This window comes from Mytilus californianus, unplaced genomic scaffold (assembly GCF_021869535.1).
Source record: "Mytilus californianus isolate M0D057914Y unplaced genomic scaffold, xbMytCali1.0.p SCAF_4, whole genome shotgun sequence".
Lineage (NCBI taxonomy): Eukaryota > Metazoa > Mollusca > Bivalvia > Mytilida > Mytilidae > Mytilus > Mytilus californianus.
In genome coordinates this window covers 111,949,621-111,963,241 of record NW_026262690.1, presented here as the reverse complement: position 1 = coordinate 111,963,241, position 13,621 = coordinate 111,949,621, and the positions used below count along the sequence as shown (strand labels likewise).

The following is a 13,621-nucleotide window of genomic DNA, read 5'->3' as shown; positions in this document are numbered from 1 at the left end:
AGTATAAAAGTTACATTATCTGAGTTATTTCCCCTTATATGGCAAAGTTAAAAAAAAATGAATCAAACAATAAATATTCTGTACTTGTAAAAACAAGTCGCTTCATTCAGATGAATAGTCTAACAAATGAATGACATTCTCTCAAAATTTGCACATTTTAAAGATCAAGACCGATTGTTTTCTGCTATTTTATAATCCAAGATGGCAGAAGACACCCTAGCTGCCTTAAATCTTGTCATTTGCACATTTATCAAGTAACGTTTCTCTTGAAAAAACGTTTTGTTTTAATATCCAACTTTAGTTAGCACCGTAATAAAACCAATGAGTTTGGCATAGATAGATATTAGAGTATGATTGATTCGTCATAACTTTGAATTAGTAACTGGAATTATGCGACGATTCGTCTAAGAACTTTTATACACTTTTAGAGTTTAAATCTTTAAAGCCCTTTGAAAAGCAAGGAAGCATTCAACAAACAAAATGCATTCTTTGTTTAAGTTAAACGTTTCATACGTTTTGAAAAGAAAATAGCTCGAATGTTATTGATTGTCACAATGAAAGTAATTGGTCCTTGTTCATATCTGTTATATTATGTATCTAAAGCTAGTTTATTTCTAAAGCATGAAATAAAAATAATAGCGCAATTTTGTTGATAAATTGTGCACTGTTTCCAGTTTCATTGTACATGAATTATTTTCTTAAAACACCTATCACTAAGAGAATTATTATTTGTAACTTGGTAAACATAACGCGCGAAACCTTACAGTAAAGATATATAAAGGAGAATAGGTATGATTGCCAATGAGACATCTATCCACCAAAGTTCAAATAAAGTGGATGTAAGCAATTATAGGCAACCGCACGGCCTTCAACAATGAGAAAAACCCATACTGTATAGTCGGCTATGTAAGGTCCCGACATGAAAATAATATGTTTTGTTTGAATACTTGTTCTGTGCTGCTAGTTAAACGGCATCCCGTTTGGTTATTTATCTAATCCAAAAAAAGACCCTGATCAATTCTACGGAATTTAAATCAGATTGAAAAGTGTTAGAGGTTTTCAACAAGAGAAACAAAGGCTTTAACATTTATGTTAAAATGAATAAAACTGAGGCTTCATTCATAAGTACGTTTTTCTTTTCCCCCTTTTTGCTTAGCAAAACGAAAAATTTGCTTCTACATGTTCTATACTTTAAATGTATAAAAAAATGACAGATTAAATTTAAAGCAGCATACATAGTGATCATTGATAATCCTAAAATAAAATATATCGTAATCAATGATAAATAATATAATGTAAATTTTGCTTTTTTTCCCACTGATTCCCATTAAAACAAATGCACTGATATTACTGACTGACCTTATACTCTGAAATCCTCTCGTACTGTTTGCTTGAAGATTGTTTGCTCCAAACATCGCACTGTAGAATATGTCGGACGTGCCGACTGGTGATTTTTGTTTTCGTTCTCCACATATGAAGCGACATGATTGGAACGAATATTGGTTGACTAATTTGCCCTTCTTTGTACTTTTGTTAATATTTGTATGTACACATTCACCGTCACAGATTGACCAAGTAAGAAGGTATGTCTTATGTATTTTAATTTTATATCTTATTATACTATCTCATTGTAGATTATTAGGAATAGAAAACAGAAATAGATTTCTTAATATACCCCAAAAGTTTAAAACTGTGGGCATACATGCATTCATATTTTAATAAGGTATCAAATATCCTTGACAATGTAATTTAAATTGTTGCATATTCGTATTTACAGGTACTATATATCAGGTAATACATGAATGCTCGATAAATAAAAAAAGTCTGGGATATAAGATTTAGATGTCTTGGTGTAATTGTGAGCTAATCTTTAAACGAGGAAAGGACATGGTACGATAAGCCCCCGTTTTGGCCCCCCTATTTTCTTATTTTTCAAATTTTGTTTTGGAAAGCTATTTATTATGTTCAAATATTCCCTGAGGTTTGAAGTTTGTTTGGATGAACTTCAAAACCATTAATTTCAGCAACTTGGTGAGGTGAGGGGGGTAAACTTTCCGTTATTATTCAGATATTGTAATTATTATTCACTTTGGAGGTGTTCCGTACAGTAATTTTTTTGTTTTTAAGTGCCTGCGCCAACGTGTACCAGGAATTTTTTTATTACAATGTCATTATCACTGTTTTTGCTGTCTAGATCGCCATAATTTTCTCCGGGTCACGTAGGCGCACGCTATTAACTTTTTAAGAAACACAGGCCAAAAACCGTAATTTTTCCTACTTTTGACGTTTTTGATGCCCTTTCACCCCCGCTCACCTCACCCAGTTGCTGAAATTAATGGTTTTTATGTTCATCCAAACAAACTTCAAACCTAAGGGAATATTTCAACATAATAAGTAGCTTTCCAAAACAAAATTTGAAAAAAATGTGAAAATAGGGGCTTATCGTACCTTGTCCTTTGGGTAATAGTAGTTTACCGATGTTAAAATCGGACCTAGTCTTGATTTACATTTTTCAACTTAAATTTAACGAAAATGTCACTTTTATTATGAGCTGAATAATTATAATTATTTCCAAAACCAAAAAATAAACCCTATTATTTTAACTAAATTTGTGGTAGGAGTAGAAGCGCTATCTCTTCTCTTATCAAAAAACCGACATTATATCAATTTTTCGATTTTTATTAATTTCTGATTTTACGTTTTGGAGTATTTGGACTTTATTTATACAAAAGTGTGGGGGGGGGGGGGGGGGTTCCAGTATTGGACAATAATTCAAAGCTTTTAGCAGTTATCATGAAACATAGTTGACTTGTTTATATCTATTGAGATAAGCTACGTTTTGGTTTTTTTTATAAATTTCTGATACGACATTGCGAGGTTATGGAACTTTATTAGTTGGACGGGCGTCTGTGTCTCAACTCAATAGCGACCATCATACTGTCCTGGTCTTATATCTTTAATTAACAGTATAGTCGTCTGATCTTTAATTTTACCGTTTCTGACATTTTTACACTGGGTGTGGATTCTTTATTTGGCCTTTCTTTTTAATTTTTTTAAATCGAGCGTTACTGGTGAGTCTTATGTACAAGAAATGCACATCTGGAGTACACAATTTTAATCCTGGAATCTGTGATGTGTTTATTCGCATGACGGTTGATAAAATCATACCAGGAGTAGAATACCTTGTCAAGGCAGCTGGTCTCCTTCATTTTGGAGTTCACGCGTTTCCCTCAGTTTTTGTTTATTACCTTGATTTTTATCTTCTAAATGTATTTACAAGATTTGAATAACAGTAACCTACTGTAAACCGATCCGAAACATATGATATAAATAAGGAGATCTGGTATTGTTGCTAATGAGACCATTTTTCATGAGAGTACAAATGACGTTGGTTTAAGCAGTTATAGGTCACCTTACGAGTTCCTCCAAAGTTTGTATGTGAAGTTCGTGCTGCCCTAACTTCTGATATATCTGATTTGTTATTGTTGTGTGTCTATTCATCGTTTTTCTTTTCTGGCCATCTTATGATTTTCATTGTATAGTTGGTATTTTTCGCTCTTTTTTTATTTACGCCGCTTGCAAAATGTGGAGTCATTCTGTTTTGAAGTACCTTATGAATGTGTGACAAAAAAATTTAGTGGACGATCTGACGAACGAAACGACAATTTAAAGGACGAACACGGTTATTGAAATATAGCCCCGTTACAAGTTTGGAATATAAAAACTCAAAGGTGAACTCTGGTGCACCGTAGTATACACATGGTTCCTGCGACACTATTCATACTGTAAGGTACCCTATCCCTTATCCGTGGAAAATTTTTAAATTCTTTGAAGAGACTCTCAAAGATCTGCCATTTGCATTACTCTTTAGGAACATCTTACATAATATACAATTGACCGATTAAAACGACTGCTATATTTCCTGGCTTTTGAGGACGACGCAAACATGTAGTGTTGTTCAACTGGTCTTCTCTTTTTTATATCGATCAATGAAACAAAAAAGGGGATACATAATAGAACGGATGAATTTCCATCAGTATCGTAAAACACTTTACTTCAATCAGCTTTGTAATTTCGTGCAAATTTTTACGTATTGTTAAGTTTTATATTCGAAACCAAATTTTCACACAATAGTTTTTAATCTGATATCTAAATGTCTTTGTACATAAAGACGTAACTATACGGAACAGTTTAGTTAAGATTTAAAGATATTAATTGAATGACTCAATAGTTTTTATTGATATAATAATTCTCAACAAGTAATATATTTTAACTATTTAATGTTTATATGTTTCATAGCGCATGTCTGCACTGGCAAAAATTAGTTAGCTGAGATGTGCGTTATGCAATATTTTTCAAAATCATTATAAAGGTTTTGAAGAAGATGTCTTTATCTAATCAATATTGTTTTAGCTGTAGTGTTTTTCGTTCTATTTAACAGTTTTATATTAATTTTCCATCACCCAATACATAGTTATTACAATTTAAACATGCTAAAGAAAATATCCCTTTATTCTTACACTCGAGCTACCTTTAATCTTGTCATTTGCACATTTATCAAATAACGCTTTTCTCAAAAAAAATCTTTTTTTTACTGTCCAACTTTAGTTACATGTAGTAGCGTAATAAAACCAACGATTTTGACAAAGATAGATATTAGAGTATGATTGATTCGTCATAACTTTTAATTAATAACTAGAATTATGCGACAATACGTTTATAAGCTTTTATAAAATTTTCTAGTTTAAATCCCTATCATTCACATAACGAAATAGCCAATAGAAATATTGAAATTTTCTAACACATTGCAGAATAGGCTAACAAAATTAACGCAATTTTCGTATCACTTATTCTTATCACCCTCCATTCAGTGAAATATCTCATCTCTTCATGCGGGATATAGATGGCAGACCAGAATCATAAGAGAATGAAATTATTAATGAGTCTATCACGCTAAAAGGAATGATATGAAGTGCAATTTTCAACTTTGTGTGATGTATTAAAAAGATCATTATACACACTTGTAAACGATTTGTTTGTGTTTTTGAACTAAATTCAAGAAGTTTGAAGACCAAATGCAGACACATGTAAGACAACATTCAATACTTTAAAAACTCATATCTGTCAGACTAATATCTTATGAATAGCTGAGTGCTGTTTTTATAATACATTTTGATTTTCAAATGCCATGCAAAGATATCAATCTCATACTTTGTTTTGGGGGGATTATTTGAGTCTGTGTCTCAGTTCAATAGCGACATATTTTCGCGTTCTTATATTTTGATATACCAAAAACGTTGTCTGATTTGTCATTTTACCGATCCTGACATTTTCACACTGGGTGTGGATTCTTTATTTATGCCATTTTAACTTGTTTGAATCGAGCGTCACTGATAGGTCTTTTTTAGACGAAACGTGCGTTTTACGTACACAATTCTACTTCTGGTATCTATAAAGAGCTTGATGAGTGGTGAAAGCATAGAAAGAGACGCTTACCATGTTCACGCAGCTGGTGCCCCTCATATTGGGGTTCATACGATTCCCTCAGGTTTTGTTTACATGTATTATCTTAATTGCTATCTTCCTTATCTATTGACGAGATTTGAATAACAACAAAAAACTCCTGTTAACTGATCCGAAAGATAAGATATAAATAAGGAGATTTGGTACGGTTGCTAATGATACAGCTCTTCAAGAGAGTACAAATGACTTTTGTTTAAGCAATTATAGGTCACCGTATGAGTTCCTTCAGGGTTTGTATGTAAGGTTTGTGTTGCCCTAACTTCTGATATATCTGATTTGTTATTGTTATGTGTCTATTCATCGTTTTTCTTTTCTGGCCATGGTGTATTAAATTTTTTATTTATTTGTAAAGTTGATATTTTTCACTCTTTTTCTTTTAAGCCGCTTTCCAAATGTGGAGTCATTCTGTTTTGAAGTACCTTTGAAATGTGTGACGAAAATATTTGTTGGACGATCTGACGAACGAAAAGACAAATTAGAGGACGAACACGGGTATTGAAATAAAGCCCCCGTTACAAGTTTGGAATATCAAAACTCAAAGGTGAACTATGTTGCATTGTAGTATACACACGGTTCCTGCGACACTATTCATACTGTAAGGTACCCTATCCCTTATGCGTGGAAAATTTTTAAATTCTTTGAATAGACTCTCAAAGATATGCCATTCACATTACTCTTTATGAACATCTTACATAATATACAATTGACCGATTAAAACGACTGCTATCTTTCCTGGCTTTTGAGGACGACGCAAACATGTAGTGTGGTTCAAATGGTCTTCTGAATTTTTTTCTATATCGATCAATGAAACAAAAAAGGGGGTACATAATAGAACGTATAAATATCCATCAGTATCGGAAAACACTTTACTTCAATTAGATTTGTTATTTCGTGCAAATTTTTACGTATTGTTAAGTTTTATATCCGAAACCAAATTTTCACACAATAGTTTTTAATCTGATATCTAAATGTCTTTGTACATAAAGACGTAACTATACGGAACAGTTTAGTTAAGATGTAGATATATTAATTGAATGACTCATAGTTTTAATTGATATAATAATTCTCACCAAGTAATATATTTTAACTATTTGATGTTTATATGTTTCATAGCGCATGTCTGCACTGGCAAAAATTAGCTGAGATGTGCGTTATGCAATATTTTTCAAAATCATTATAAAGGTTTTAAAGAAGATGTCTTTATCTAATCAATATTGTTCATGTTGTTTTAGCTGTAGTATGTTACGTTCCATTTGACAGTTTTATATTAATTTTCCATCACCCAATACATAGTTATTAAAAATTAAACATGCTAAAGAAAATATCCCTTTATTCATACACTCGAGCTACCTTAAATCTTGTCATTTGCACATTTATCAAATAACGCTTTTCTTAAAAAAATTTTTTTTTACTATCCAACTTTAGTTACATGTAGTAATGTAATCAAACCAACGATTTTGACAAAGATAGATATTAGAGTATGATTGATTCGTCATAACTTTTAATTAATAACTGGAATTATGCGACAATACGTGTATAAGCTTTTATACAATTTTCTAGTTTAAATCCCTATCATTCACATAACGAAATAGCCAATAGAAATATTGAAATTTTCTAACACATTGCAGAATAGGCTAACAAAATTAACGCAATTTTCGTATCACTTATTCTTATCACCCTCCATTCAGTGAAATATCTCATCTCTTCATGCGGGATATAGATAGCAGACCAGAATCATAAGAGAATAAATTTATCAATGAGTCTATCACGCTAAAAGAAATGATATAAAGTGCAATTCTCAGCTTTGTGTGATGTATTAAAAAGATCATTATACACGCTTGTAAACGATTTGTTTGTGTTTTTGAACTAAATTCAAGAAGTTTGAAGACCAAGTGCAGACACATGTAAGACAACATTCAATACTTTAAAAACTCATATCTGTCAGACTAATATCTTATGAATAACTGAGGGCTGTTTTTATAATACATTTTGATTTTCAAATGCCATGCAAAGATATCAATCTCATACCTTGTTTTTGGAAATTATTTGAGTCTGTGTCTCAATTCAATAGCGACATATTTTCGCGGTCTTATACCTTGATATACCAAAAACGTTGTCTGATTTGTCATTTTACCGATCATGACATTTTCACACTGGGTGTGGATTCTTTATTTATGCCATTTTAACTTTATTTGAATCGAGTGTCAGTGATACATGTGATAGGTCTTTTGTAGACGAGACGTGCGTTTTACTTACACAATTCTACTCCTGGTATCTATAATGAGCTTAATGAGTGGTGAAAGCATAGGAGACGCTTACCATGTTCATGCAGATGCTCCTTCTCATATTGGGGTTCATGCGATTCCCTCAGATTTTGTTTATTACCTTAATTTGTATCTTCCTAATCTATTTACGAGATTTGAATAACAATAAACTACTGTAAACTGATCCAAAACATATGATATGAATAAGGAGATTTTGTACTGTTGCTAATAAGACAACTTTTCAAGAGAGTACAAATGACGTTGGTTTAAGCAATTATAGGTTACCGTACGAGTTCCTCCGGGGTTTTTATGTGAGGTTCGTGTTGCCTTAACTTCTGATATATCTGATTTATTATTGATGTTTATCTATTCATCGTTTTTCTTTTCTGGCCATGGTGTATTCAACTTATGATTTTTATTGTATAGTTAGTATTTTTCACCTTTTTGTTAAACCTCTTACAAAATGTCATTCTGTTGTGTAGTACTTGGTAAATGTGTGACGAAAATATTTGTTGGACGATCTGATGAACAAAAAGATAAATGAAAGGACGAACACGATGATTGAAATATAGCCCCCGTTACAAGTTTGGAATATAAAAACTCAAAGAGTGAACTCTGGTGCACCATAGTATACAAACGGTTCCTGCGACACTATTCATACTGTAAGGTACCTTATCCCTTTTCCGTAGAAAATTAAAAACATTTTTGAAGAGACTCTCGACGACGCAAACATGTAGTATGGTTCAACCGGTCTTCTGAATTTTTTTCGATATCGATCAGTGAAACAAAAAAAAGGATTCATAACAGAACGTATCAGTATCGTTAAACATTTTACCTCAATCAGATTTGTTTATTTGTGCAAATCTTTACGTATTGTTAAGTTTATACCCGGAACCAATTTTTTATACAATTATTTTAGGTCTGATAACTAAATGTCTATGTACAGAAAAACGTCACTTTAAAAGAACATTTTAATTAAGATGTAGAGATATTAATTGAATGACTGAATAGTTTTAATTTGAAAACAAAAATTTACACGAAATAATAGGTTTTTATTTGATGTCTTTGTGTTTCATATGGCATGTCTGCATTTGTACAAATTAGCTGACATGTGCATTTTGCAATATTTTTAATATCCAAATAAAGTTTTTTAAGCGGATGTCTATATATAATCAACACTCTTTAAAATGAATTATTTTTCGTTCCATTTTACAGTTTTAAATACTAACACAGAGATGCTTATCTTTCGACTCTCTTGCAGTTCATGAGTTTCCCTCAGCTTTGCTTTTTTTTTTCTCTTTAATTTGTATGTTCATATAGATTTATGAGGTTTGAACAAAAGTAAACTACTATTGCCTCGAATTTACACAAGAATGTGGAATTTTATGCGACTGTCATACAAGTGAAAGGATTAGCTAGCTATAAAACCAGGTTTAATCCACCATTTTCCACATAAGGAAATGCCTGTACTAAGTCAGGAATTTGACAGTTGTTATCCATTCGTTTGATGTGTTTGAGTTTTTGACTTTACCATTTGCTTAGGGACTTTCCGTTTCGAATTTTCCTCGGAGTTCGGTCTTTTTGTTATTTTACTTCTTATAATACATTGCACACCTTTAAACATAGCAAATGTTGCAGTGCATTGGTTGTTATAGTTTATAGTACATCAAAAGACTAGTTACTTTCACTCATATAATTTTTATCCCATTCGCATATGTCAGTTCAACGTCATGACACTGTTACACTTTAAAGGCGTCCTAGTTGTTTGTTTGTAATTGTTTTTGTCCACTGAATTAATATGAACTTCTGGGTGACCAGTTGTGTGTTAGATGGATTCACGTGACTTGACTGCTATTAATTATACTTTGTGGTGTTTTCTTGCATCGTTAGACTTTTCATAATTCTTACTTTTATCCACGTGAAATCCGTCTACTAATGAATATATCTTTTTTATCACCCCACTTGTATTCTTCTTTTTTTTAACCTTAATGACTATATTGTTTGATTTGTGTATTTTAAACAAGTTTTTGTTGTATTTAAGTTCGTCTTTATTCATTGTGATTTATTTGGTTTTCTTACATGTTGTTCAACAGTTTTTGTTTTGCCATCTTGTTTATATGTTTTTCATGTCAAAAGACAGTCTCGAGATCAAAAGTATGAATGATTTTTTCGTAAAACAATACCAGGACAACAAGATATATTTATCATCAAGTTTTTCATTTAAATTTATGTTGAAGTCGACTAAATACTAGGATCTATGACAATTGCAATGATTAGATATAAGAAGATGTGGTATGAGTGCCAATGAGACAACTCTCCATCCAAGTCACAATTGGTAAAAGTAAACCATTAAAGGTCAAAATAAGACCTTCAACACGGAGCCTTGCCTCACACCGAACAGCAAGCTATAAAGGGCCCCAAAAATGAGGTTTTTCTATTGTTATCTACTTATTTTAAGTTCAAAATATGTTTATTCCACTAAAATGTATACTCTTATCTTTTAAACTAATTCAGATCAATCATGAGGAAATATGACTGAAAATATAACTTTGCAAAGTTTACGGTTGTTACAAGGAAACCTGATCAACTATCATGTGTATTGTGTACAATACATTTAAAACAATTATAGCAATATATATATCATCTAGTCAATTCTGTCTTGCGTGTAAACAACGATATTATAACATTAATTTGTTAAATATACAATGGGTATGTAAGGGACTACAATAACAACATGTTATCATTTTGATTTTTAATTATATACCTACCAAATCTTACTTTTCAAGCAAGTTTAACACGAAATTTGAACTATTTAAGAAGTCTTTAGAAAGCATACAGACAAATACAATAAGGTAACAAAGAAATGCTGTTCGAAGTTTGTATTTTCATTTTAGTATAGGTACTTCGGTATATACACACTTTTAAAGACTGTCTTTACGATTTAACTGTTTGTCTACTCACATGTATACATGTGAGATTTGTTTTCTTACATTTTGAGCGTGCCATTTTCAGCAATGCCACAAGGATTTCTAAAATTTAAAGGTAGCTAATACCAGGGTATCAACGCTAAAGATTACAAAGGAGGACATTGCATAGATATCAGAAGTAATATAACGATAATATAATATAGATGTTGATGTAAGAAACAGACTCGTATACCGACACCATAAGATTTTAAGAGCTAACCGGGTAATTTTGAATGTTCTCTCCGAACTCTAAGAACTGCTGACAAGTCGGTATTATCCGTTATGGTTAATCCCTCATGTAGCAATAGTTGTGAACAAATAATGTTTTAGACTGGAACCCCACTCATTTTCGCAATGATATTCATGATTTGCGTAACAAGAGGCAGATGAATATTTAAATGTTACCGTACGAAAAACGATATATGAAGGAACTTTAGAAGGAAGGCACAAGAGTTAATTCTGAATGGACTAGTTTACAAGAGTAAATGCTGAATGGACTAGTTCAAGCCCGGCAGGGAGAGATTAATTATTGTTTTAAGAAACATATTTGAATTGTATGACTGTTCTATGGTGTTTTCTTTTCCTGAACATCTTTTTTGGTTGTACACGTGGAGTGAGAAATCAGGAAAAAGTCGCTTATTTTAAGGGTTTAATGAACCGCCTTACCTCACCGCTGAAAATCCACATAAGAATAGAGTAATCATCATACTATCAGTTTAACCTGTCCTAGAGTTGTCTTACATGTCCCATGTTGTAGATTTTTGTAAAACTGCGATGTAGTGTGACTTTCCGATTTTTTTCTGTTTTTCATCCAGATGATGATTTCAAAGATATTTTGCTATAATATGAAACCACAATGTGTCAGTGAACTTTAAATCATACGATAGCACATATTGAATCAATTGGGCGACTTTCGAATGCATGTGCCATTTTTTTTTTTTTATATTTCAACGTCTGACAAAGGGTATTTTATTTCTTTCATTTTGTATCTGTAGTACATTTTCACAACATATAACAGAAAAACCAAAGTTCTTAATGTTTTATACAGCAAATTTAACTTTTACAAACCTTATAGAAATACTCATCTTATCTCAGTTTAATCGTGTATTTTCTATCTAAATTATCAATGTTGCGTTCCCTTATCATATCTTGCCCGACTCATGATTTGCATTGTTGTTGACAAAATGATTTAAATATAGGTGTGTCTTGATTTTTGTAAATATGGATATACTAGTGCGTCAACTTTGGAGTCCTTATGTTTGACTTTGAATAGAACATTTGTTAATTTTAGTAGCCTTTGAAGTATTTTATTCTAGAGTTTTACGCAGAAATTAATTCTATTCCACATCGGAACAGAACCGAATTAATACTGAAAATGTAAAGCTTTTCTATTAAATTTGCTCACTCAGTGCCAAAACATAGTATAATAAAATGACATGGCGAAATTTGCAAAATTTCTGTCACTTACAAAGTGTCAAAGGCAATAGAAAAGACGAATAATACACTTTTTGATACAGTAGATGTGCGACAAGATAGTGTTTATTGTCGTGTTTATGACGAATTCGATTCAATCCCCATTGATAATTTCAAGGAAAAGGCACTACCTGATACTGATACGTCACTCTATGAGGAAAATGTTACTTTTCAATGGCTAACAGAAAGTCAATACGATGATTAGTTTGTGAAAAAGAAATAAGTTTTTGATGTTGTTCTTGCTAATTAAATACGTTTGTTCCATTTTTTCAGAATAAATTGATAGCAAGTATACAACTGATAAACTGCAAGTGCAAGTTAGAGAATCATTAAAGAGAATGCAATGTGGTTCAGATTTAAAGAAGACATTGGGAATCAAATATGATTTTTAGTATCCCAGTTGGTTTTTCCGATGTTATTCGCGCAAATGTAACCGGAAGACTGGCTACCGGAATTACAATGATAACGAGATATATATGCAACACGAACGGTTGCAGAGGTTGGTGATGCAAACGATAGACAATGATTTTAACCCAGTCACTTACCTGAGAACACTCGCTTTAACACCACCGATAGAATTTGACACAAGTCCTTTGCGTAGTACACAATTTTATGATTTTAGGATGGAATACATGTCATTTTACAAATAGGGCGGATGTTGTCAGTACGACTGCCTGACTCTCACTGAAGTCAAAACATCAGAAAAACATACTTAAGAATTTTGCTAGGTTATATTTTATATTAGAAACGAGATTATCGAATGATTATGAAAAACATACAATTAACACTTAAAGGGTAAACAAAAAAATATAATTGATTACGGATTAAAGATATATGTCTATACTAAATAACTCTTACATAATGAATAGAAATAATTTGACAATAAGAATGCTTATGATTAGATTATATGTAATAAAACGTTTTAAATATATTCTTATCCAATTTGAAAGTGAATACAATTAAATTGACAGACAAAACTGCAATTCAAATAATTTCGATAAAACAACAATTCATTTAACATATAGTAATGGCAATTTATTTATCAGTGAAAGTCCAGAAACGTCTGAATTAAGAAAAATACCCTTTTTAAACAATTCCAAATAAAGATGCAACATTTTTACAAATTCAGCACTATCACGCATACATCTGAAAGCGTGAAATTGTCAGATATGGAAACAAGTTTTTTTAGTCACCCATACCTCAAAATGATCGGATCCTTCATTGTACAACACAAAATTTGAGAACCACTAAACATTAGTTCGACTAAGAGTTTTGAAGGTCCCCTTGATATATCCTGTTCTTTTCCGAAATTTTAAATGATTACAATCCTCTACCTTTATTTTGCCGGGACTGTCATTGACTGTACTCAGTTATTTAGTACACAGGATTTAAAAG

At 31.7% G+C, this 13,621-nt stretch overlaps 1 protein-coding gene and 1 long non-coding RNA gene across 2 annotated transcripts in view; one reads left to right on the top strand and one right to left on the bottom strand.

Annotated features, from left to right (window-relative positions):
* LOC127739159 (dnaJ homolog subfamily C member 4-like) overlaps positions 1–13,621 on the bottom strand; it is a 97,824-nt gene that overhangs the window by 40,708 nt on the left and 43,495 nt on the right. The window lies entirely within an intron of this gene.
* LOC127739163 (uncharacterized) lies at positions 1,364–13,157 on the top strand. The gene is made up of 2 exons (XR_008000311.1): positions 1,364–1,583; positions 12,500–13,157. It is a non-coding gene; the product is annotated as an uncharacterized LOC127739163 (long non-coding RNA).